The sequence below is a fragment of the Schistocerca americana genome, chromosome X, assembly GCF_021461395.2.
Source record: "Schistocerca americana isolate TAMUIC-IGC-003095 chromosome X, iqSchAmer2.1, whole genome shotgun sequence".
Lineage (NCBI taxonomy): Eukaryota > Metazoa > Arthropoda > Insecta > Orthoptera > Acrididae > Schistocerca > Schistocerca americana.
The window spans coordinates 815688383-815713168 of record NC_060130.1 but is presented as its reverse complement, the minus strand read 5'-3'; the positions used below and the strand labels follow the sequence as shown (position 1 = coordinate 815713168).

The window sequence follows — 24786 nt, the reverse complement described above, 5'->3', positions numbered from 1 at the left end:
TTATTTACACCAATTAGAACCACGCTGAAACAATGCATGAGGAGGACATGCCTATCACTAGAGCTGCAAATGCCAAAGATGCAAAGTTCCAGCTTGTGACAAAGAAGGGGGTTTCTCCTAGAAATACATGGAGAGACTCAATGAAAACACATTGCCTGGCATAGGTGCATTCACCTGTAGACTTATAGGCACTAGCACATTTGGCAAGAGTTCAACAACCCTAATTTAGGGGAGTAAGCTAGATTACACATGGACACAGATATTGTAGATATTGATGAGATATTCTGGAGTGAATGCATACATACATACATGTTGGTTTCTGCTTCGAACTATTGACTGATATTGACTTGCTGCTCTTTTTCGAAATTTAGACTCACGGGGGGACTCTGTCAATACGTACATAGATACGCCAAGGCAAATAATGGACGACTAGTTGAGAGGGAGTATAAGGCATCTGACAATCCGAATTACATTCTATACATGGATGTAAACAACGTACACAGGCATGTCATGCAATAATCTCTGCTCATTACAGGATTTCAATGGCTTCTGTCTGAAGCTTAGTTTTGTCGAATGCAGGTCGTTTTTATCAGTTATTGGTCTTCTATCATTTGTTGGCATTCATCCAATAATCTGTCCAGAAATTAGAAATTTTTATTAATTGGTCTTGTCTTTTCGTTTTACGCCGCAACACATCATAATTGCTTATTACATAACTAAACAGGGATCTGTTTTGATATTTATTGAATTTTAAAAATATTGGACATGTTTCACTACTGCACCAAACAACTTTGTTTTTTTCAGTATGATATCAAATAAATTAACAAGTAATTAAAGAGACAAAAACTATTAGTACATTATGGTTTACTGAATATCATGAGTCTGAGAATAATAACAATAAAAAAAGAAAAAAAAAGACATGGGTATCCTAATGAAAGTAATACGTGAGGAAGGTTAACAAGAAGTTCATAATGTTTCTCCTTCTATTGAACTGTATGTAGCATCTGTAAGAGTTGTCATAGAACAGCTTCTAACAAAGTTCCATGTCTGACGCTGGCACATACTTCTTGGCAAGCTTCAAGACATCTTTACATTTCTCAGATGTAATTGGCATAAGCACTTTCTCAAATTTTTCCTCAGGAAAAGTCAACGTTCTTCAGGTTTTCTGAATGACGAAACCATGATAGATAAGTTTTGCTAATGACGCACCACAAGGAACTACATGCTTGTCTTCAGTGGAGCATTCAAAGACCCTGTACTTCGAAACACTAGACGTCTCGTTATAAGCACTCTTAATGTTAGACGGAAAAGCTTTTCCAGGTGGGACTAGGGTCAAAAGACAATTCTTGTGTTACATCAGCTGCAGGGAACTTCGTGGGTGTATTTCACATGCCAGAATCTGACTACTGTTTGGTGCCATGATAAGGTAAGCCCTGGACATGTCTGGTTCTTGCGGCAAACACCTGAATTGACGTCCATTCCGTATGTTATTCTGAAGTTTGTGAATCGGTGCCATGGACAGGTCTTATTCTTGCACCATACAATCGAGCGATTTTCAAACTATGCAATGGCAATAAAATTTAATTTTCGGAGAAAGTGGTCATATCTGATTATTGCATGAATGCCTTGATTTATTTTTGTGTGTCAGCGTCAACAAGTGTTTAAATGGAGTTACAAAACGTGATGTTTCAAATGTATCATGCCGTTACAAAGACGTGAATAGACGAAAATGCAGGAAGGATCGCAATCGTTACTTGAATCTCCGTTTTATGCCAACTACTGATGGAAATTACGAATAACCACACTGTTTGTTTACAAGTACTAGTAACAGAAAGCATGTTTCCTAATAAAATTAAAAGATATTTGGTCCAAAATCATGGTAGTTTTTTTAACAAAAGGAAAATTTACCTGCAAATTAAAAGAAATTACAAAGGAAACAACTTTCGCTGAACAAGCTACATTTCCTACAAAGGCTCTTCTTTCATCTTACATAGTTGCTACCCTGTAGTAAAGAGTAAGAAACCTCACACCACAACAGAAGACCTTACTTTATAAGCTGCTCTGTATATTGTTTCTATAATGACCAATGAGTCAGATAGCAAGAAATTGTCAAGTAATCATTTCTCAGACAACACTATTAGTCGACGAATACTCTGTAGGGGTAAAGACATTAATGATAAAATCAAAGGTGATGGTGATTTCGCTGTTCCTTTGGATGAAGCTACAGACAATGTCAATAAGAGGCTTATACTTCCGTTACATGTGATTTTTACCTGAAAATAAAATTAATATCTTCTTTTCTGCAGGAAAATAATTCTCAGAACAAAAGCAAGAAACCGCTTTGAAATATTACATTCTTTAATAGGAAAAGACAATATTAATTGGGAAAATTGTATAGGCATGTATACAGATGGAGGTCATAGTACGGCTGGCTGTTATGCCAGATTGCAAACTCTGCAAGCTCCTCATACTATATGACCATACTGTTTTATTCACTAAGAAGAACTGGCATCAAAAACTGTCACCTCTGTTCAGCTTGATGTTCTGAAATCAGTGATCAAAGTGGTAAATTTCAGTAAAAGTCGGCCACTTAAGGCGAAATGCTTTCCACAACGTTCACTGGTATACAGTAATTCTTATTGGCCTCACTGTTAGAATATCTTGAAAAGGGTGCATCAACTTAGACAATAGTTAGTTAGGTTCACGTTCCATGGATCATTCTGTATGATAAATCGTAATGATGCGGAATGAATCATTTTACATTCACATTGAAAATTAATTTGTAAATATGGCTGCATGCTAAACATTAATGAGACTTTTCCTCTTTTCTTTTTTGTGTGTAAATATACAGATGTGAGTTAGTAAAACCTACCCACTACCTTTTACACAGCAGATTCAACTGAAATTCTTATACAGAACAGGAGTTGTCAATGAAAAACTTTTTCAGTTGGTTTTCACATTTTACTTCGATGCTTGTCAGACATTTTATATCACTGGGTAAGTGATCAAGAAACTTTAGTTGCAGCGTTGTACACCCCTTTTAGCGTTAATGTGGAGTAATGAATGTCATTTTTCCTTCTGGTGCTGTAATTGTGTACACCATTGTTCCTTTTGAACTGCAGTGAATTATTTACAACGAACTTCACGAGAAAATAAATGCACTGTGAAGCAGTAGTCATAATGCCCAATTCCTTAAACAGATGTCTACAAGATGATCGTGTGTGAACGCCATGTTTGCAATGATTCTAAGTGGAAATGTGGTTGACTTTAGTTGTTTTAAGAGTTTCAAAATCTCATCAATCTCATCAATATGGACACCTAATAAATTTGAAGTTACTACCCTATCTATTATTTCCCCACCTTGTGTTACACTTATCACTGACGTCGTACTCCTAGATGTTTAGAACTGAATATGTTGCGTCTTTTAAAATTGAGTGTGAGACCACTCACAGAAACCCACACAATGATACTTTTAAGTACACTGTTTACCATTTCTTCTGTTTCTGTATGTGTCATTGTGTTGATTACAATGCTAGTTTCACCTGCAAAAAGAACTAATTCTGCTTGGTGGATATAAGACAGAAGATTGTTTACGTATATGAGGTACAATCGTGGAACTAAGATCAAGCCTTGGGGAACCCCAAAAATGATTTTCCCCCAGACAGAATAATGTCCCCAGCCTATACTGGTTGAATTGCTAAGTACAACTTTCTGCATTTAGATATGACACTGTCCATGGTTGGTTCTACCATCGATCCCATGAAACTTCCATTTATCTAGGAGAATATTGTGATTCACACAGTCAAATATCTTAGATAGGTCGCAGAAAATACCAACTGGCGCTGTTTTATTATGTAATGCTCGTAAAATTTGAGTGGTCCATGGATTCATGAGGTTTTCTCCATACCCGTACACGTCCATCTGCTGGATACAATCTGAAACTGGACTCATCTGACCAGGCAACATGTTTCCAGTCATCAACAGTAAAATGTCATTGTTGACGGGCCCAGACGAGCCGTAAGGCTTTGTGTCTTGCCGTCATCAAGGATACACGAGTGGGCCTTTGGTTCCGAAAGCCCATATCGATGATTCGTTAAATGTTTCGCCGTATTCTGCCTGTATACATATCTCTGTATTTGAATACGCACGCCTATACCAGTGTCTTTGGCGCTTCAGTGTATTTAAGAAATGCAGGACCTCCACAAAGCGCACATTTGTATGTGTGTAGCTGCTACTCCTGTTTCATCCAGGTGACCCCAAATGTTGTAGTTACTGTCCTTACCCCGGCTCCACCTACTACAAGAACCTGGTCCTGCCTGCCAAAATGTTGTACGAATTTCCTACGTCCGCTATCACCTGGCTAAGACCGGCACTTGGCTTTACAATACTTGTGACCTGGTACCATGTTCCTAATTTGTCCTGTACCATCTGGTCTACATCCCTCCCAAGAGTTTTCTTTCTATTCTCTTTTGTTACCGACCTACACTGAGTTTCTTTGCCAGACTTCTACTGCATCCTATCTACTATGACCTTCAGCTGGATGAGGCTCTTCCCATCCTACTTCAGATAAATAAATTTATTCGACACTGTTAGCTCATATGTAGATTATACTAAAGAGCTGTTTCCCTTCCATCCATTGCTTGTTACCTTTGCCCAGTTTCCACCATCTTTTTCCTCTTTCAACCTTTCCACCATCTTTTTCCTCTTTCAACCTATCTACCTAAACTTTCGCGTTGCTAATTCAGCCTAAACGACACAAATATTTGCTTCCTGCTCAGCAATTATCTTATCTTTCCCGCACAGCCTACAATCCCATGGGAGAGCTTCACCGAGCTTCCCATTCACTTCCCCACAGTTTACGCATACCACTCTCTCTTTGACTGTCCCATGGAAAAATCCACTTTTATCAATCACTTACTGCAACACAGCAATGAACTTAACCATTTCTTTGTCCAAGAGAAACATTTTATTTCCGAGGAGCTCGAAGACAGACATTGTTTTGAATGTGGCATACCTTTGTGACACCTTTGAAAAAACTCGATTCACTGAATGTATCTCTTCATGGTAATGGTCATGAGACTAACATTCTGCAACTTTCAGACAATATTGTGGAAGAAGAAGTTGGATGATAAAGATATATATTTCCGTTTCGCTGCTCATCACACGACTTTGGAAAACATCGCCTTATAGATGAGTGAAGAATTGAAATCTGTGTTTGTAAATCATTTAACTGAACTGAGTAAACACTTTCTGAAGTACTTTCCAGAAGAACTTGATCAACACAGCCGGATCACAGATCCTTTGTAAAGAATTTCCATCAACATTTACCACTGAAGAACAAGAGCAACTTATTGATATTTCTTCACACTCCACAGTTTATTAAGTCACTGCCTGAGCTTTGGTGCCTGGTGAAGCAGGAATATCCGTAAATAGGTAACAAGGCCCTACGAGTTTTGATACGTTTCGAAACAATCTACTCTCACTGGAGTAGATTGTTTCGAAAGGTATCAAAATTTTTTAGCGCTTGCAGTCATCAACACGAAATACAGATCGCGAATACATGTGAGGAAAGAAATGCGAATCGCAATTTGAACTCATCTGCGGAGATTTAAAGAACTGATGATGATGAAGCAAGCTCACCCTTTCCATTGATTTCGTTGAAGACTAAGATGTAATAACACCAAATGTTGATTAAAACGTGTTAAATCACCATTTAATAAAGGGATAACTACTCTTCTTCATTTTTACGAAACTCATATTTATTTACCCCACATTTCGAGTAAGATATCGAGTGCAAAAGGAGCAGCAGGTGTTGAGGTCGAGGGAGCTGTGGACCCGAGAATCTTGAAATGGGAGGGGAGATTTGATTCAAGCCTTCTTGCTACCCTAAAGAGAGAAGGAGAGGAGGGAGACCTCGTCTTAGATGCTTATCTGGGCTAGAAGCCACACAGAGGACGAGTAACATCGATTTTGCCGCCATATTTGTCACGCAATTGCCCAAGGTGTGTAGACAACGTATCTGGTTACATCCTGACTTGGAAAGTACCTCACGCAAATGCCCGACCGGAAGCGTAGGTGTGACTTCGAGATAAGATAGTTATGTGGCGCAGAACCCACACAGATATACTACTACCATTACTGAACTCACGCCACAAGACATTAGTCATCCCCTTAACAGAGCGCACTGGTTGCTTGGTGTAGATCTGGTACCAGGAGATCATGTGACCCTCCACCACAGACGCCGAGTCACGGCAGTGAAGTGGTGTGTATGTGCCAGTCGGTTGTATGTAACCGGTGCAGAAAAATGACTCGACGTTACAGATAGGCAGGAAGGAGTTCTTGTGTTCGGTCACACCCGCAACCAAAACATTAGTGACGTTGCCCGGCTTGTCGTACTGTCCACTGTCGGTACGACGAATTGTGTACCACCAGCAGCTGTGCAAAATGGCGTGAGAACTGAAAGATCCTGACAAGGACTGGAGACAGATGTCACGCCTTGTCAAAGACAATCGGTTTCAATCCGAGAGAAATCACTACTGTCAGTTGAACCAAGTCATCTCGACCACCTTCCGTGCAAAAATTGCCAGGGGAAGTGTGTACAATGGACATTTGAAGTGTGGTAGCACACTACGAGCCACTGCTCACAGCGGCACGTGTTTAGTGGGCCAAACAACGCAGAAAGCTTACTGGAGGTCCGAGGAGTCGCCAGCTTTGCCTCTTTTCCAGTGCTGCGATGTTCGGCGCAGTAAGGCTTTTAACACCAGTCTTTGGAATGTGTAGGTCACAGGTGATTCTGCAATGCTTTAGGGGTGGTTTTCGTACCTTTACATGGGTCCAATCGTTCAGGTTGCAGTGAACAGGAACCAGGATGTTTATTTCGGCATGCTCGGTGACGAAGCGTTGCCCTTCCTTCTAAATCTTCACGTGGACATTTAGGTATTCCAAGACGGCAACAGGCGTGTTCCTTGGGTTCCACGCAAACGTTCCTGATTTGAGGAACACTCGGGAAATCTATCGCACCTCGACTGGCTCGCTAAATCTCTCGAGGTTAATACCACAGAAAACAGATCTAATCATCAGTGAGTGGCTTCAGTTGCATATGGTGTACCTGAAGAAACTTGTGAACGCTTTTCCTAGCCGAACTAAAGCCGTTATCGAGACTAGAGGCGGCGCTTACTTTCACCTTTTCATGCCTGTATTCTTGTTGTGTATCAAGGGCTATGTGCATAACCCTTTCGTCTTCTAATTTATTGAGTTTAGAGTTAAAGTCTATGCCAACGGCCTTGCCGCAGTGGTAACACCGGTTCCTGCTGTCGGGAATGGCTAGCAGTTGGATGGGTGACCGTCTGGTCTGCCGAGCGCTGTTGGCTAGCGGGGTTCACTCAGCCCTTGCGAGACAAATTGAGGAGCTACTCGACTGAGAAGTAGCGGCTCTGGGAGAGCGGTGTGCTGACCATACGCCCCTCCGTATCCGCGTCCACTGACGCCTACAGTCTGAGGATGACACGGCAGTCGGTCAGTACCGTTAGGGTCTTCCGAAACCTGTTCGGAAGGAATCTAGTAATAGTAGAGCTTAAATATATATGTGTACAAGGTGAATCACCTAAAACTTGCACCGCAAATATTGCGGAAATGGTAAGTGCTATTGATCTGTCGTGTTTCACAGAATGGATTGGTAATCAGGGGCTCATTTTGTTAGCCAATCAACAGGTTGTAATAATACTTAAAGTATTTTTTGTGCATTGTCAGTTGAACCAAGTCATCTCGACCACCTTCCGTGCAAAAATTGCACACATACACTTTTTAAATGGAACAACGCCTACTGACACTAACAAATTAAAAGCAGGGTAAATTAGAAAGTCAGTGGTTTTGTTTTCTAGTGCGAGTTGTTTACGAGAAATCGTATTTCGTAAAGTTTACACACCAACACTTGCACAATACTTGTGGTAGCACACACTAACGAACAACGCAACTGCATACACTAGTTATGTGGATTCTGACCAGTAACGAGACAACTGACCATTACAGGTTGTGTTCAAAATGACCACGGGCAGCGGCAATACGCGGCTCCACTCTGGGGTGGAACGACTGCTGCACACGTGGTAGCATTTCAGCGGAGATGTCCGAGCAGGCAGCAGTAATACGTCTTTGCATGTCCTCGGGTGTGGTTGGTATATTCTTGTACACAGCGTCTTTCAGCGTTCCCCACAGAAAACGTCTACGGGCTTCAAATCCGGAAATTGGGCTGGCTAAGGTACAGGTCCCCTGCGTCCAATCCAACGATTCGCAGACAACTCGTGTAGACATGCTGTACTACTTCGTGAACTATGGGCTCGACAGCTATCATGTTGGTACGACAGGATCCTCCCAGTGTTCAGAGGAACGTCTTCTAGCATCCGTGGAAGATGGTCTGTTAGGAGGTTGCGATACTTTTGCATGTTCAGTGTTTCGTCTATGAAAACGGGCCTATCAGCTGAATGTTCACTATCCCACGCCATACGTTTACACTCCATGGACGATGATGTAACACCTAAGGAAGGCAACGGGGACCGTCAACAGACTAATAGTATATGTTTCAGCGGTTTACCTGACAATGGTGGGTAAATGTGGCTTCATCACTAAACAAGATACATATGCAGTATCCTGTCTTAACGCCCATGTACAGAAGCTAACACGATTCGCATAATCTTTCCATGCAGTTCTTGACGGAGAGAGATGTCATAGGGATGGAACGCAAGCCGATGGGAAATGCGTAGGACACTTGCCTGACACATGTCACTTCCTCGTGCGGTTGCGCGGGAACTAACGTGCGGATCAACTGCAACAGCAGCAAGAACATTAATTTCCTCCTCTAGTATCGTCTCTTGTTTCCTTCTGTTACGCTGTCTAGTTATTACACTAACAGTTTCACGTAACTGGTTGAAGATGGTAATAAACAATTGCCGAAATGGTTGACGTCTATTGGGACATCTTGTCGCACACATATTACAAGAACGAACTGCATTCTTCCAACTTTCTCCGTACACCACGAGCATGTCGGCTTTTTCTCCATTGGTAAATCCCATCGTGGACTGTACTCGCTGCTTGGACGGTCACACACTGACTAACTAGCAAGTAGCAAAAGCACTAAAGGAACACACAAGCACACTGTAAGTAAAGGTAACAACATCGTACCAAGCAGTTACGGAGATTGAATGGCACAAAAAAGTGTCGATGTGGAAACTTTTCAACATTCGATCTCTCGTAAACGACTCGCAAAAAAAAGTTCAAATGGCTCTAAGCACTATAAGACTTAACATCTGAGGCCATCAGTCCCCTAGACTACTTAAACCTAACTAACCTAAGGACATCACACACACATCCATGCCCGAGGCAGGATTCGAACCTGCGACCGTAGCAGCAGCGCGGTTCCCGACTGAAGCGCCTAGAACCGCTCGGCCACAGCGGCCGGCAAATGACTCGCAATCGTTGGTTGATTATGTGTTGAGTCTGCTCTATAAGTATAGACTGTGCGGCTTATGCACTGTTACCGTAAGTTATTCCTTCCGACTGTAACTTCACTGGTGTGATATATTTGTTACTCGTGGTATTGTCATACATTTTTACTGTAGAGGACGTGTTTACCTATGTTCCTGTGTAATTTTTTTTTTTTTTTGTCGTCTCTATAGTAGGGAACGGCGCAAGGCATACTTTCAGATCTTTGTTCGTAGCTGTTTTCTCCATAGTATTTGTGGTGTCGTGAGAAGAGTGAGGTCCCTGGTTACGGTTGGTACCTCACGCAGCCACGCCCTCCAGAGGTCCCACACAGTGCCGCAGGGTGGAGTGCCGCTCTTCCCACAGAGTACTGTAGTAGTCAGAACTGTGTTCAAAAATGTGCATCGACACGTGACTGTCCTTCAGGACTATTCGGGTTCTCTGCGACATTAATACATACATATTGTCATTAGAGTGGACACGGAATGCATCTAACTTATAGTAAAATGTTGAAACATTCTGTGTGTGTTTTATTAACAGCTCGGCCTCCTACTGAAGTAAATCTAGGCTTGCTACGACACACAAAAGTATTTTATATGTCCTGATACCTGTCGGAATGTGTCTGAGTCAAATCTAAAGGCCATACATTCAACAAAATACCTAGGACTCACCCAATACCCCTCAGATCGCAGCTCCTTTGAATCGTTTGCTCTGCAAGGGCGTTCCTTTTGTTTGGTCCATTGATCGTCAGATAGCTTTTCAGCACTTAAAGGATGCACCGTTAAGTGAATGCTGTTTCATGCACTTCAACTCCACCAAACCTGTCGTTGTGACAGTGGTCGCCTCTTAATATTGCATCAGTATGGTGTTACACTGGCTAACTGGTTGGTCCGTGTAACACCCCAATGACCGTGGTGTAACTGCTTGAGTAATTCCTACTGGAGGGACTGAGGAACCATTATACGAGTTTCGCTGCTTTCTGTACGTAGGATGAGGACACCCATCTGCACTGAGATGGCTCAACAATATGCAAAGTAGTGGTGTACCACAGGGTGGCTGATTCCACTAATGCTACGAGGCCACCTGCAGCGAACAAAGTCGAGAACAACACTCAAAATGTTCTCCACATATAGGACGAATGCCTTTGATTTGAAGAAACTGAAAAAGGCACAACACAGTTACAACCAATTGGAAGAAAGAGGGTCTGGCCTGAGTACGTGGATCTGAAGCACTGCGAGTGACAGCACTGCGAAGCATTACATCACTGTAACTTCAACAACAGGAACACGTGAAATGACATTGTCTTGTTAGCCACATAGTTTTGTGGCCCACTGTTTACAGAATTGATGTTGCCGTTTTGAGCCAAATGAATTTATACCTAGCAGCTGCCACAGCACTTGCGATTCAAATTGGGATGGACTGCTTTCACTGACAGAAGCAATTCCTGCCGGGCTTTACCGCTCCCTGTCGGTTAGGACCCTTTTCCGACCCCTGTTCTTACGCCATGTTACACGACCGCGAGCGGTACACATTCCTTGTAGACATGCTGGACAGTTGGTGTTGATTCACCATCAAATCGGGCAATGCGCAAATCCAAACACAATTGCTGCGTTCGTTTTTGTAAAAAATCTCCACGTCGAGCTACCTCGTGGCGCTGATTTGGTTGGTTGGTTGTTTGTGGAAGGAGACCAGACAGCGTGGTCATCGGTCTCATCGGATTAGGGAAGGAAGTCGGCCGTGCCCTTTCAGAGGAACCATCCCGGCATTTGCCTGGAGTGATTTAGGGAAATCACGGAAAACCTAAATCAGGATGGCCGGACGCGGGATTGAACCGTCTTCCTCCCGAATGCGAGTCCAGTGTCTAACCACTGCGCCACCTCGCTCGGTGGCGCTGATTTAGTACAATCGATTGTCACTTCACACCAGTTCGCTACAATGTCGTGTGTGTTACCACTCCTACACCTTCTACAATGCTCCAAAGTGACCATCGTGCTCTTTTAAGCAGGTCATTAATATTTTTCCAAAATGAAAACCGTCACGTGCGGAGGTCACGAGGACGCATCTATCGAGCTGTACAGGTCAAATATCGAATGATGATCTTGTTGATAACCATAATCTCGTCTTACTTGCATTTTGCAGCATAATTTCACATGTTTCACAATTTGTTTCTTTTTTTTCTTTCAGTGGTTTCTATCGCTCCTGTCACCTACGAGGGCGTTCTGAAAAGTAATGCTTCAAAATTTTATGTAACAACTCTTAAAGCCTTTTAAATAAAAAATGTTATTAACACTGGGCATCCATTTTTCTTTGTGTCTATATACACTACTGGCCATTAAAATTGCTACACCACGAAGATGACGTGCTACAGACGCGAAATTTAACCGACTGGGAGAAGATGCTGTGATATGCAAATGATTAGCTTTTCAGAGCATTCACACAAGGTTGGCGCTGGTGGCGACACCTACAACGTGCTGACATGAGCAAAGTTTCCAACCGATTTCTCGTACACAAACAGCAGTTGACTGGCGTTGCCAGGTGAAACGTTGTGATACCTCATGTAAGGAGGAGAAATGCGTACCGTCACGTTTCCGACTTCGATAAAGGTCGGATTGCAGCCTATCGCGATTGAGGTTTATCGTATCGCGACATTTCTGCTCGCGTTGGTCGAGATCCAATGACTGTTCGCAGAATATGGAATCAGTGGGTTCAGGAGGGTAATACGGAACGCCGTGCTGGATCCCAACGGCCTCGTATCACTAGCAGTCCAGATGACAGGCATCTTATCCGCATGGCTGTAACGGAACGTGCAGCCACGTCTCGATCCCTGAGTCAACAGATGGGGACGTTTGCAAGACAACAACCATCTGCACGAACGGTTCGACGACGTTTGCAGCAGCATGGACCATCAGCTCGGAGACCATGGCTGCGGTTAACCTTGACGCTGCATCACAGACAGGAGCGCCTGCGATGGTGTACTCAACGACCAACCTGGGTGCACGAATGGCAAAACGTCATTTTTTCTTATTAATCCTGGTTCTGTTTACAGCATAATGATGGTCGCATCCGTGTTTGGCGTCATCGCGGTGAACGCACATTGGAAGCGTGTATTCGTCATCGCCATACTGGCGTATTACCCGGCGTGATGGTATGGGGTGCCACTAGTTGCACGTCTCGATCACCTCTTGTTCGCATTGACGGCACTTTGAACAGTGGACGTTACATTTCAGATGTGTCACGACCCGTGGCTCTACCTTTCATTCGATCCCTGCGAAACCCTACATTTCAGAAGGATAGTGCACGACCGCATGTTGCAGGTCCTGTACAGGCCTTTCTGGATACAGAAAAAGTTCGACGGTTGCCCTGGCCAGCACATTCTCCAGATCTCTCACCAACTGAAAAGGTCTGGTCAATGGTGGCCGAGCAACTGGCTCGTCACAATACGCCAGTCACTACTCTTGATGAACTGTGGTATCGTGTTGAAGCTGCGTGGGCAGCTGTACCTGTACACGCCATCCAAGCTCTGTTCGACTCAATGCCCATGCGTATCAAGGCCGTTATTACGGCCAGAGGTGGTTGTTCTGGGTACTGATTTCTCAGGATCTATGCACCCAAATTGCGTGAGAATGTAATAACATGTCAGTTCTAGTATAATATATTTGTCCAATGAATACCCGTTTATCATCTGCATTTCTTCTTGGTGTAGCAATTTTAATGGCCAGTAGTGTAGTAAAGGGCAGAATACGAATAATCAGCCATTACAGTCCATGGTAATCCCAGGGCCGCTGTGTGGGGCTCCCGGTGAGTTTAATGCTGCCAAAACGTATGCGGAGATGAAATATTGCTTAATTGGAGCGGTGGACTGTATGGATCAAAAAAGTCTTTGTTAGATGCAGGTGCTCAAGTATCTGTCAAGTGTGGACCTCATGGGAAAAAGGCAGTTGACCTCTCTGTGATATACAGGGTGATTCTCATTAACGTTTAAAAACCTCCGAAGCGACGTTGATGACACTGAGACAAGTAATTTAATATAAGAAACATGGGGGCCACAAATGTAGGGAAATAACCAACAAGCGGATGTCAGAAACACAAATTAAGTACAGCTTTTGCAGCTTCTACGTTTACAACAGATCACATTTACAAAAGGTGTTCGAAATATCCACCGTTATGCAGCGGTTTGTAGCACTGCTGTCTACCGGCGAGTGTAGCATCAGAAAGACCAACCCCTGCACGTTCGGCGAGGTACGTCATCTGGTGACGTCACATGTTCAACATTTCTCATCCACATTTGGGATATTTTCATACATCTGTGGTCCCATGTGTATTATATTAAATTACTTGCCACAGCAGAGTCTACATTGCTTCGGGTGTTTCTAAACGGTAATTAGACTCGTCCTGTATGCTAAGTGGATTTGAGTGTAATCATTTGTAGTCGCCAGGTTCCGTGATATTAACTGTTCAGGTAGGAACAGAACAATTCCAGGAAAATATGGAAGATTTGTCATATATTGCTGAAGAGTACTGCATGATCCTAGGGCTATATTTCCCATCTTAAGCATCATGCTAAGATTGACCTTGGACAAAACATCGTAGAACTCGGGGGAAAACAGTTCCATAGTTCCACATGGGAGAAGCTGTTGCCAGTGACGTATTGCTGCAAGGTTCATCTCTGATGAATCTGTTAAGCTTTGTGCAAGATCAGTAAGAATCAATTTCTGTGACAAAATACTACAAGGTACAGGGAAACTGTTGTGGGTGACCGAGGCAGCAGATCTACCTGTAAAGAACTAACGGAAACTGATGAGCTAAATAGAGCATGGTGTTTTGTGTACAGGAGGATTGTAAGGTTCTAAGACAGTGAGCGAGTAATTCCCATCAGTAATGATAATTTCAGGATCGAATACATAAGTTTGTCTAAAGGATTAAGGATTGTTGGCAGTCAATTTTGATGTTCTAGACAAAGATGATCTAGAAAGGGCTAGGTCAGACCCTACCCATGAGCAAGCTGCCAGTATGACTGCATTACATGTGACGGTGAAGCATTTGCAGAAAGAATAGCTATGAAGAAGTTAATGTTAGAATTTTAGGACCTACTTCATCTCATGGGGCGTTATTAGCAACCCTGCTGATGCAGCACAGGATCCCAACTGGGAATCAATCACATGTACACCATAACCCATACAGAGTGCCTTATCAAATATATCTGGTAATGGAGGAATTCATTAACCAATACTTACATGACAGTATCATTGAGGAAACTACCAGCCTGTAGGTTCTGCCTGTGGTAATAGTGCCCAAAAAAAGCTCAGATGAAACGAAGAAGTACTGATTCTTCTGTGACTACAGAAATATCAAGATTCATATGATTACAGATGTGTATCCAATATCAGAAATCCTTGATAGCTTGGGACAATGTAAGTTTTTTCACTGTGGATCTAAAAAGTAGCAATCATCTACTGAAAGTACTGCAAAGGGTCAATCCAAAACTGTTTTCATGATCCTTCGGAGTCATTACCAGTATCATTGAATCCCATTTCATTTTAAAAAGAATCTTACGGAAATGTAAGTCATCCACAAACAAACTGGCTAAGAAGGCACTTGTCTGACCGAGAGAGAGAGAGAGAGAGAGAGAGAGAGAGAGAGAGAGAGAGAGAGAGAGAGAGGAGGAGGAGGAGGAGGAGGACAAGAAGATGAAGAAGAAGATCTGACAAAGAGCAGTGCATTTCAGCACAGGTTCGTTTAGTTGGCACGAGAGTGTTTCAGACACGCTCAACAAACTCCTGTGGCAGACCTTAAAAGGTGAGGTCTTGTGCATCACCGAGAAGTTAACTGTTGAAATTTTGAGTGAGCTCATTCCAGGAAGAGTCAGACAACACATCAATTCCCCCCACATACATTTCATGAAATGACTACAAAGAGAAAATTCAAGAAATCGGAGCTAATACAGAGGCTAACCAACAATCCTTCTTCCCCTGTGCCATTTGCAAGAGGAACAGGGAAGAGCAGATCAGTTAGTGGTACCATAAGTTCAAATGGCTCTGAGCACTATGGAACCTAACTTCTGAGGTTATCAGTCCCCTACAACTTAGAACTACTTAAACCTAACCAACCTAAGGACATCACACACATGCATGCCCGAGGCAGGATTCGAACCTGCGACTGTAGCGGTCGCATGGTTCCAGGCTGTAGCGCCTAGAACCGCTCAGCCACTCAGGCCGGCATACCAGAAGTACCCTCCATCATACACTATTAGGTGGCTTACAGAGCATGATGCAGATGCAGGTAAAAAATGCACCAACAATGTTTCAGAATTTGCTGGATGGGGCGTTCAGGGGACTAAAGACAAAAGAGTGTATGGTGTATCTAGACAACATTATTGTGTTTGCGAGGGATATGAAAAAGCACATAAACAGTTGAGGGAAGTTTTTGAGACGTTGAGCTCAGCACACATAAGGCTCGCATGAAGAAGTGTCGTTCTGCATTATAAGAAGTGAATTGATTGTGATATACAATAAGCTGAGATGGAATAAGGATAGATGCCAGATTGATAAATGCTGTACAGAGTTTTCCTACACCTCACACAGGCAACTAGTTACAGTCTTTTTTGGGTTACCAAATTCCTATAGGAAATTTCACAGGATCTGCAGATACAGCATGACCCCTCACGTATTTATTAAAGAAAAGCACAGGTTCCATTGGAAACAGAGTGCAAAAGTGCATTTTAAAAACTGAAGAAATTGCTGACAACTAGTCCAATACTGGCCTTTCTGGATTACAGGAATGAATTCACATTACGTGTGACACTAGACAACCACGCAGTTAGCTGTGTTTTCAATCATGATGTACAGGGTAAGGAACATCTATCGCTTAGGCATCATGGCAACTGAAAAAAAGCAGAGACTAACTGTTCTAGGACAGAAAAGGAGATGTTAAGCTTGTAACATACATCCGCTGCTGTTTGTATGGTAAAAAATTTAAGGTGTTAACAGGTCATGCAGTGTTGAAATATGTATTGGGATTAAAAAATCTGAAGAGTAGTCTTGTGCTGAAAATGTACGAGTTTTATTTCAAAGCAGTTCATAAACTGGTAAGAAGCATGGAGGATGGCCTTAGTAAGAAAATTGGTGTAGTATGGACAGTAGGTCATAGCACTGCAGAGTGACAGTGTGTGAATGCCACTGACACAGATTGCAAGTGATTTCCAACACAAGCACAGTTCGCCATTCACACTTGTGCAAGACGACAAGGCTCGGGCCTCGTGCAGTGGTTCCCGTCATGCTGTGAAAAGGAGTGTTAAGATGAGCACATGCTAATATATTATCAAGTTATGTAGGGCACAGAAACATGGACTGAACAGTAGCCCAACACTACTGGTTGAAAAAGCATAGAAATGATGTAAAGCGGTATGCCGAAAACTGTGTGGCACGTGCACAACATACAGAATTGTGCCATTAACATGCACCACTACAGAGGTTGCCACAAGCTAGTAAACCTTTTGAAATAATAAGGTGGAGATTTTGGGGACTTTTAGCTAACACAAGTGAGAAACCACTACTTTCTGATCATTACTGATTATTTCTGATGCTATTCCCAATAGCTGCTGACGTGAACCAATACGACAACATGGCAGCCCATACTATAATTGGTTAGTAAAGTTCGGTGTTACAGAAGTGGTAATCAAAGGTCGAGGCACTAACTTTATGTTGGAATTAATGAAGCAGTTATGGCATTTGTTGCAAATTCACAAACCGAAAACAAGTCCATTACATCCCGAAGCTAACAGAAGAACACAGTGTGTACATCGAATGAGAGAGAGAATGCTAAGCCACTATGTGAGTAGCCTTTCCAATGATTGTAGCTGTTAATGGTAGCTATGTATTATTCTAAAATCCATGAAAGTATATGCCTATCATCGTACAAGGTGCTATATGGCCAGAAAATGTTGTCTGCATTTGAGTGAAAAAACACGTAAGGAAAAATGGTGAGCAGTGCAAGATTTCACAAAAATGTAAGAGGTATGAAAATGAATGCAAAAAGCTGTTACCGAGGCCCTTGCGATTCAAGAGAATTTAAGACAATTCAACAAAAAACTATCACACTACAGTGTGGATAAGTGGGTGATGCTGATAAGACCATACACCCCAAAGGGGAAAATGAAGAGATATGTCACTTGGTACCAAGAACCATTATCATGTTATTGAGACGATCTCATCAGTGACTATCTAATTATAGTTATCAACATGCACAATCATTGTGCTTGTTGGATGTATTAGTCCCTTTAAAGTCACCCCAGATTCATTGCCACTGGTAAGAGTGGCACTTCCAAACAAGGTGAAGGGTAAAAAATAAGGAACCAGATGCTGTCACACTCATTGCAATGTGTTAAGATCACAAAAGTAGTAGTACATTACGATGTTTCCTATGTGTATATACCGTGTCATGTACCACGAAAACAAATGTGCGCGAATTTCATGCCAATGGTAAAATAATTAATTTTGGTATTTTAGATATTAACAGCGGATGGTAATGTACAAGGAAGTTATCATAAATCTATGGTTATTTTGGAATATCGTTTATGTCGGTGGTCATTAAGTTTTTGTTAAAGAGCCAATACTGATATTGTGCGGCAACACCTTGGTCCACATATTTCGTGATCTTATTATTAATTGGCAACCTGCATAAATTAGTATGTTGTGAGCCCCCAATAGACCAGCTATACTATGGCTATGACAAATTGGTTGCCAACCTCCAAATACTGATCGTTTAATGTCAGCACCACTCGCAACACTCTGTGTCAACCATTCTGTTTCAGATTGCTGCCACCCTCAGTGACACAGTTGTGCAGTTGCCTGAAAAAGTATTCTTGCCTTGTATGTGCAACCAGATGGTTAATTGATTAATAGCAATAATTATACTTAAATGCATTATGCAACAATTGAGACAATGAGAAATGTTAACTAAATGTTAAGAATCTGTACGTCCATCTTTTTAGCAATGGTCGCAGGACTCGGCAGTTCAATAGGGGATGTCAAATTAAACACCTTTCAACCGTCAATTTTTAACCTTATTTCATTAGGCAACCAGTTTCAGCACTTTATTACACCATCTTCAGGCCTTCTGTACAAAAACAATGGTACCAGTATTAAATAAATAACCAAAAAAGGGGGCGTGGTGCAAGTCTTATATACAGTGGTAATATGTAATAACATAACAATAATGTTAAGAATGTCATTTCTCTTCTGCTTGTTGCATTGTAATACAAAAGCCTTAACTTAATGTCATATTCCTTGCTAAAAATATGTATTGCATTCGTGGCCATCTCTATAACGCACATTCATGAATCCACGTTACTTCTGTTTGAAACTTGTACCATAGCGGGTGATAGATATGAGTTGTGCTCGCCCTTGTCAGTGCTGGAAGACAAACAATAAAACATTTCCCTTCTCACTTCCTCTAACTCCCCAATGGCCATGCTACTTAAGCTCACAACTGCAATCACTAATGACAATCAAAATTAAACACATATTGAAATATAGTGTCACCGCCAGTATTTTTGTTTGTTACTGAGGAGGAAAGCTACATTCTCAAGAAGCTCTTCATGTTAGTTGACTTTTTGGATTCGGCTATTAGTTGCGAGATGCATACTATTATTAAACACAGCCTGAATACTTGATTCGGGACGCTTGTGACTCGCAGTTTGAGGACCACTGGTTTATGTAGTTCACTTATATTAATTTGCAAAGTAATATGGGGGTCATTATGTTAGAGAGAAACATAAAATGATGAGAACAGCCCTTTTCTTCTTTTCTGGGGAATTTTTGTGCAAATCGGCCATAGATGGTAGACTTAGGCCGAGAGAGGAAGAGTGCATCCTTGATGAAGGATTTTGTTTGTTTACATTTTTCGTGTATATTAATTTTGCTTCAGATGTTAAATCTGAGTGGTGACTGGAGATGTCAGCAATAGTATATAGTGTATAGTAGAATGTGGGTTACGAGAGTCATAGCTGACTAATGGAATGATATATTTGGTATTTGGGGACAGTTGTATTTCGTTTTGTGAATTTTTTGCTACAAATATCGTTTGTCTGTCTTGTTGGGGTAGTGAGTGGGGCGTCTGACTCATTTGGTTTTGCAATGTACATGAGATGTTTGTTTTTTCCCGATAGCTGTGTGTATGATTTGGAAGGGCATGTCATAACACACTATCCTCGGCATGGAAATAATGCACCATTCAGGTTCAGTATACTGCCGGATGGCAGGTGATACAGACTGCCACAGGAACATATGAGGCATAATTGTTCTTAGCAGGAACGATGCCCATGGAAAATCCTAGCACCACAATCTTATTTTCAGAGATTGGATCCATGCTGGACATACTCTGTATACAACCAGAGGCAGTTATTGTGAACTGTTATGAGCAGGGGCGACACAATGGTACTGAATGGATGGAACTCAGAGATAGCAGCATATTGACAAATGGTATGACTTGTGATGTTTTCATCTCCCAGCAAAGGAAACAGGGGCTACGATTCTAAACATAACATATCCATTCTTTACTGGCCTTACAAAACTTTACATGTGCTACATGCCCAAAACAACACTTTCTGAGTGGCACCTTAGAATCCAACTTCCTTAATTCTCTGGGCAAGTTGACAGCAGCACAGAAGGGGCTTATTAGTACAGAGACAATGCTACAGCATGTTTTAAAGCAGTCAGGTCAATAACATAATAAGAAACTTACAATGCCAGCGAGTATCAGTCTCTTCTGTTGAATATAAATAATTTAATATTTTTATATATACCTATTCATAAAAAATTAATTGTCTCATATTTAAATATTCACATTATATATATCTGAATTAGTGTCGATGCTTTTTCTTCGAATTTCTGTAAATTATTATTTTTTTAATTATTTCAAAGTGTACAAGAGGTTATTATTGACAAAGTTGTAAAACCTTCGATTTTGTATATCTCTGTTCTTCCAGACTGTGCCCAGTCTTGGCAGGAGAGTATTTGTAAATGAACACTCTTGGTAGGGATGTCATGTAAATGGACGGTCTTTACAGAAGAGCTACTGCAAATGGAGTTAACGTATGTTTGTAATACTGCTGAAAGCCGTTTGATAATACTGCAGTGTGCACAAATATTAGTGAATATAGTTGTTTCAAAATTCAGAAACTTTATTACATTGAACATGATTGGAACCTCTCTTAAAGTACTGGAGAGACTAGGAAATGTCGTCTCAGTCCTAGACTCGATGAAAGGAAAATCCCAATGCTCACCTCCCCATGGTAGAGAGTGGGCAACACTTGTGACAGACAGCTAATGAGCACAGGGACTGAATGATTCCCTGGATAGGGAATCCCACTGCACCAAGTGCCAACGGCCCCAACTAACATGACAGAGGCCCACGTCCTGGCACTACAGTGAGTTTGGTTACCACACGTCTAGCCCCACAGCCTCCTTATGAGGCTGGAACACTGTCGACACAACATAGTACGAGGGCCAAACCATTGCAATGGTGACCTAGATTACACCATGTCTGGACCTGGCAGTGCTCTACTTCCACGGTTTATGCAATCAAAAATGATGTCCTGTCACAACAGGGCCAGAGCCAACAGCCATAAATATCATCCACTCCAGCTACACAATACCCATCAGCATCTGCAGCCTGCACTGAGAAGTACTCGACGCTAGTCATCAACCCGATGTGGGCCATCCACCCTCAACTACTACTAGATGCTGCCTCCACTAGCTGCAGAACTACGGGGTGTGCTAGCCCTCTTCCTGAATGTGTTTCCAACATAATAATAAAAAGAAAATGGCAAAAGTGGAGCCAAATTTAATGCCCATTCGTCAAAATGTACCATACTCAAGTTGTCCACTGTAGGAGACAATGGAGAACCCATAGCTGTTATGTTGATTATTTCATAAAATTTACCTCTATACAAGTAGGTGGTTGTCATAGTATACCAGACCAATTTTACAGTTTCACAAGAAAATGCTTTGTCAGTTGTTTCAATGTACCTTTCACAGTAACTTTTACAAATAGAGAGGCCACACCCAGGGTGACTAAAATATCATTTGGCTTGACCCTATTTTGTCTGATTTTTCCCAATGCATATCTGAGAGGGCAGAGAAGGGCCCCAGTGTAGGAATTTGCAAGTTACCCTCCAACAGCGAAGACACTTTGCTATGATATTCAGTAGCATTAAGAAAGACAGTAGCTTTTCGCTTGTGCTATTTGTTAATGAATGTTAACTACAAAACATAATTGTGATAAATTTTGGAGTGAGGTTTCTCATGAGAGTGGCCACTAAACCATCTGATTACAGTGGAATCAGTCTGTTGTCACATCAGACAAATAAAAGAATGATGTGCAGCATGCATCCTCTGGGAAGCCTTTTAAAAGGAATGTACGAAAGCTTGAGGAGAACGTGTGTTGTTGAGGAAAAGCAATACATGGTGAACCCGAACTCCACTGACAAAAGTTTGGAATTGGTTCAGGGATATTTTCTGAGTATTTCGATATAATGGATCCATGGTCCCTGGCACTTCATTGTAAAATAATAATGTAAATACGATTTGATCTGGTGCAGTGCCCTGCCTACTGTTAACATGATTGTCACTAATCGCATATGATACATTCTGTTCTAGATCAGGTTTTCCGACATACCTCATGCAACCACTATCTTCTATTCTAAAAAGGAAGGACCCAGTTTGTTACATGTACAGTCAGTTCCACAAAAAAAGTGTACACCATTATCTGTATGAAATAAAAGACACTATTATAAATATGTGTTTACATGAAAATACATGTTATTACTAATTGAACAATTACCTAATAGCTAACCCATTCGCTGCCATTATCGATTATAGCTTGACATACTAGCCCTCTCTCTGGTAAATCACCCACATTTCCAACTTCTAAACATAATTTGACCCAATTTCCAACAATGTCTTTGACCTTGTGATGCTTCAGATATTTTGCACTCATTTTAAACTGCAACTGATAAAACAGAACATTCAACTCCCACACTGTTTATCTATTCACTGTTCAAAAGCGCATTGATTACAGATTTGAACCACTACCAGAGATGTCGCTGTGGACGTTACATTTAAAAACCATTCCAAAACGGAGCTCAACAGCATTGAATGGTAAAAGTTTGTAAAACAAAAAATACACACAGCACATTCCATCAACATCTGTACTATTGTGCAGATGTATTCAGTGCTATATAGGTACAGGTAAACTGGGGTAAGAAATGAAATGAAATTACATTATTCTGTAATCAAGCACCAGACAGCACAGCTCCCTAATGTCAAAATTCTCAGAAAATACCGCTGAATAACCTCTGAAATTTTGGCAATGGAGTACATGTTCACCTCCAATGGGTTCTTCAGTTGGGGTTGCAGATACGTTTAATCAAAATGGCTGATGGGAAATCAGGTTATGGTACTGGCCCACCATATTAACCCTCAAGCAGACATGGTACGTTTTGTAAAATGATCAGGGGTGCGGCGTAGTTTATACATGTCTTTATGCTAACAAGGTAAACATGAGTGAGCAAAATCACAGTTTAATTAAACAATGTTGAAGTAAACATACATCATATGAGTTAAGTAACTGTTTAAATAAACTATAATAGAATGAACTTTCATTATATCACTCTGTTGCTACGTACAAATATTACCCCAAATTAATGATCGACTCAAAGTATTAAAAGTGCAGCTGTATCAGCTCCCAGGCAACCACTTACTCGATTATTGTCACTTAGATGACTATCATTGTGGGATTGTGCTGCTACCTCAGAATCAATTTTCTTGCACACTTCGTAATTTTTTTTTTTTTTTTTCATGTAGCTCAATGTTTATTTTCTATTACTGCTGTTCATTTGGACATATGACAAGACAACTTACCACTGTGTTAGCTGAAGTGATACTGAAGGAATAGGTACAAGCTCACAACTGTATGGTAAAAGACAACGTTATTTGTAGTTGGTGTACTTTATACACAGAAGCACCCACTCGACAATTAATGAGAACCATGCTATTACCAAACCTAACCTCCAAAAACTGTTATAGCTTGACAAGATGAATATTTCAGAGCACACGCTCTTCAGAACTGGACCACAAACTCTTCAGATTTCAACCCTGTGTCCACGTAATTTGTTACGGCACAAATGTTTGGAAATTACTGTTTCCCACAAACAGAATCTTGCTTAGACCATTTTACTATGCAAAGATCGTTGATGTCTCTGAACACTATGAAGACATAACCTATCCAATTTTATTTACTTATTTATATTTTTGTGCTGGGTGCTCAAAAAGTTATTCGCCTACACCGAAGTGCACAATTGTTTCAGTATGTAAGACATCAAGGTTGATTTGCAAGATGCAGGATCATACTGATCAAAAACAAGTTATAAGGAAAATGCCATTTACACATTAAATACGTGAAAGAAGAAAACTTACAAAAGCATTTTCGGCCAATATGGGCCCCACTCATTTCTGTGCGATAAAACAGCAACAATGCTTCATCGACGTAGCACCACAACATGAACTCTCACCAACTGGGAACTGCTCGTCCGGACGTGCGGACGGCAGTCTAGCCCAGCTGATGTGAACAGCATCTGAAATGCAAAAAAGAATCTTCACATTTCCAGAGCACACGGAAATGCATGCAGTTATCTGCATCTTTCTAAACCACACAACAAGCCTGAATACATAAAGAGTCTGCCACAAGTGTGCAAAGCAATAGTTCCTAGCTCCTAAAAATGCTCAAGGCACTGTATGTCAGATGCAAAAAAAAAAAGCAACACAATAACAAGGTCGAAACTACGAGGTGCATTCAAGTTCTAAGGCCTCCGATTTTTTTTCTCCGGACTGGAAAGAGATAGAAACATGCACATTGTTTTAAAATGAGGCCGCTTTCATTGTCAACACGTCCCAGAGATGGCAGCACCGTACGGCAGATGGAATTTTACCGTCAGTGGCGAGAATGAGAACTGTTTTAAATACTTAAAATGGCGACGTTTTCCTTACTTGAACAGCGTGCAATCATTCGTTTTCTGAATTTGCGTGGTGTGAAACCAATTGAAATTCATTGACAGTTGAAGGAGACATGTGGTGATGGAGTTATGGATGTGTCGAAAGTGCGTTCGTGGGTGCAACAGTTTAATGAAGGCAGAACATAGTGTGACAACAAACCGAAACAACCTCGGGCTCGCACAAGCCGGTCTGACGACATGATCGAGAAAGTGGAGAGAATTGTTTTGGGGGATCGCCGAATGACTGTTGAACAGATCGCCTC

At 41.5% G+C, this 24786-nt stretch overlaps 1 protein-coding gene across 1 annotated transcript in view; it reads right to left on the bottom strand.

The window, feature by feature from the left end:
• LOC124556335 (mucin-5AC-like) overlaps window positions 1–24111 on the bottom strand; it is a 341354-nt gene extending 317243 nt beyond the window's left edge. The window contains exon 1 of the mRNA XM_047130305.1: window positions 23949–24111. The gene's annotated coding sequence lies outside the window, so the exon portion shown is untranslated. The remainder of the gene's footprint in view (window positions 1–23948) is intronic.
• Window positions 24112–24786: the final 675 nt, after the last annotated feature.